Source organism: Phoenix dactylifera, chromosome 6 (assembly GCF_051530095.1).
Source record: "Phoenix dactylifera cultivar Ajwa chromosome 6, Ajwa_hap1_PhDact_Kaust_v1.1, whole genome shotgun sequence".
In the NCBI taxonomy this organism is placed as follows: Eukaryota; Viridiplantae; Streptophyta; class Magnoliopsida; order Arecales; family Arecaceae; genus Phoenix; species Phoenix dactylifera.
The window spans coordinates 13,492,044-13,495,304 of NC_143195.1; the positions used below are offsets into that span (position 1 = coordinate 13,492,044).

The 3,261-nt window shown below is 38.5% G+C and overlaps 1 non-coding gene across 1 annotated transcript; it reads right to left on the reverse strand.

Moving 5' to 3' along the window:
- Window positions 1–2,800: 2,800 nt before the first annotated feature.
- Window positions 2,801–2,906, reverse strand: LOC149753315 (small nucleolar RNA R71). The gene has a single exon (XR_016395815.1). It is a non-coding gene; the product is annotated as a small nucleolar RNA R71 (small nucleolar RNA).
- Window positions 2,907–3,261: the final 355 nt, after the last annotated feature.

The following is a 3,261-nucleotide window of genomic DNA, read 5'->3' on the forward strand; positions in this document are numbered from 1 at the left end:
AGGTTCAGCCGAGTCGACTCCAAAACGGGACGGCACTCGATTTCAAATTTTGAACAGTGGGCGAGTCATCTCCAGTAAAGCATGAGTCGACTCCAGCAACACTCGAGTCAACTCCTGATCGAGCGAGTCGACTCCGATCCCAACGGACATTTTGTCAGGAGTTGCAGAATGTGCAGAACAGCCTTGAATCTGTGTCTAACGGCTATTTTTCTTTGGAAATGGCTTAAATAGCCTGAGTGAACAGTAATAGAAAAAGAAAGAGAGACTCCATTCAAAGCAAAAGGGATTTTCACCAACCAAAAGCTCTCTAGAGTGATTATACGAAAAAGAAGGAAGAAGTGCATTGAAGTCGACTCTCCAACTGTCTTCCTCACATTCAAGGCTCTCCTCCTGACAGCAAGTCTACATCAAATTCAAGAGGAGTCAAAGAGTTTGAAAAGCCCCTTCCTCCATCTCCAAAATCAGTTTGAGGGCTTCTTACTCTTCCTTGCTTAAATTGTTTAAATACGCTTTTGAGAAGCTTCCTTTTTGTTTGTGTCAAACTATTTGTTACTTACTTGATTCAATCAGGGGATTGAATCAAGGGTGTTAAGGTTTGTTGGTGAGCCAAGGTTAAAACCAATGGTGTAAGGGTTTGATTGTGATCTCGAAAAAACAATCGGGTGGTTCTAGTCGGTGAGCCTGTGAAAACCGACCGAGTTCGTTGTGATCTTGTAAAACAACAAGTTGGGTTGTGAACTTGTAAAACAACCGGCTGTAATCCGAGGGATTATAGTGAACTCCCAAGTGAGGCTTGGGAAGTGGACGTAGGAGCAAGGGTTAGCTCCGAACCACTATAAAATTGCTTGTGTTTGTGATTGTTTTATTGTCTCTTCCTTTTCCTTCATCCACTGCATATAGCAACTAATTAATCCACTCGCAAAAGTTTTAATTAGTTACTCACAAAGTCTTTTAATTGCAATAATTATTTTAAAACCCAATTCACCCCCCCTCTTGGGTTGTCTATCTGGGCAACATCCATGCCTAGGAAGATGAGGTGTACTACACCCTAGGTTAGCATAATTAGGTAGACACTTCTTGCTATACCGAAGATGGATTTTCTTAAAACTCTTTATGCTTTTATTTTAAAAGGCTTGTAGCCAATATTGCATGCCTCTCCAAAAGATAAAAAAATAAAGAATACAAACCCTGATGCAATGCTATGTGGTGGACTCCAAATCCTAGATCCATTTATTCTGATAAATTCTAATTCGCACTCATAGTTTAATTTAGTTAAATCAAGTTAGCAAATTCTTCTTCATGATTTATTTTTAAAAGAAAAATAACTTATTCTACAATCCCTGTGGACCGACACCCGTAATCACTATCCTACAGGGTATGTGCTATTACGTGGTTTATTTTTGAAATTGAAATAACCGATCAATTTTTGGCGCCGTTGCCGGAGATTGCTAGCATAGTTATTTTTCCTATCATTAAAAAATTAATTAATTAAAAAAAAACTTCAAAAAATATATATATATCTAAAATAAAATAAAAAAATTATTTTCTATTATTGTTACTTTTCTTATCTCCTTTTTTCTCTTCTACTATTTTTTTTTAAATTTTTTTTGGTCTTATTTGATCAGGAATCGAAGGAAAAATCTAGGATGATCAAAAGGAGAAATAGCTAGAAAAGGAATGCTGTAAAGGTTTGCCTAAAAAAAATTTAAATTGCTGGGAAAATTTTCTTTGGTAACCTCTAAACCTTTCTTATTTAAATTAATTATTAGCTTGAAATTTTGTGGTGATTGTTTAATTTTAATTTCAGCAAAATTGTGAATGCATGCCTGATACACATTCACCAATTAATCTGCACTTAGTAAGGGCAATCACCCCAACAAGATAAGAGCCAGATTTCATCACCGGACTCTTGCCCAACTTAGGTGAACTCAATCTCACATAGTGTCACTTTAATTAAAACCAATTAGACGTTGGCTCCTAGGGACATTCGAGCTCAATAGGATGAAGATCACCGAAAGTTGCACCAATTTCGCTCTGTGGCTTAGTTGATGTCTAGGCAAGCTTTGTCCCTATAAGGAAGACAGTTCATCTGTTCGAGATAAGTGGGTTTTAAGTGGGACCTTTGCGAATGCATCGTGACCCCTCCACTTACCTGGGAGCTTACCTGATCAACTCGGTTCATTAGACCGGATTGGAGGCTTAGGTGCCCTCTTCAAACTAGTTAGGAGCTGTCTAGTGATTTTAGGACAAATACAAGATTTATGTATTTTTCTTTTATTGCATGCTTGATTGATCAAGTACTAGTGTATGCAAGGGAGTCGTTCTAGAGTACGTGACCTATTACCTTTTGACCCTGAAATAGAACGGACCCTTAGAAGTATTCGAGCTGAGATCAGAACAATAGAATCATCCCCACTTGTTGAGATGGCTGAAGAACAACCCAAACTCCTGAGGGAGTACTTTACTCCCACCATTTACACTTCCCCATCTTGCATTCGATTACCTGAAGTAGCAGCTGTACAATATGAAATAAAGTCTAGTGTGATCCAAATGCTCCCATCTTTTTATGGGCTCACCAATGAAGAACCATATAAATACTTAGATGAATTTCTTGAGATTTGCACAACTGTCAAGATTCAGAACTTCACTGATGATGCTCTGAAACTTAGATTATTCTCCTTCTTCCTTAAAGATAGAGCCAAACAATGGCTGAATTCTTTAGAAGCCAACTCGATTCGTTCTTGGGATCAAATGCAACAAGAATTTCTTAAAAAATACTTTCCCATAGGAAGAACAAACCAGTTTAGATGTGCCATTACAAGCTTCTCCCAAACCGAGGGAGAAGAATTTCATGAAACTTGAGAGAGATTTCGGGACCTAATCCGTAAATGCCCTCATCATCAAATACCTAAGTGGCAGCTAGTGCAATGTTTCTATGACGGATTGACTGAACGAAACCGTCAGATAATTGATGCCGCATGCGGGGGGACATTCATGCTTCAAAATGAGCATGAAGCATGGCAATTATTTGAAAATCTTAATGAAAACTCCCTCCACCATGCTTCCTGTTCTCGTCAAGCACCCCTGAGTTCTCAAAGAAAAGGGACCATTTGTGAAATAAGTCATTCCATGGACCTGTCTAGCAAGGTAGATGCATTGTCCCATAAGATTGATCAATTGATGATAGGAGGACATATCGTTAGCTCTTCCCAAGCACAAGTGTGTGCTATCTGTTCTAGCCCATCGCACCCTATTCATGAG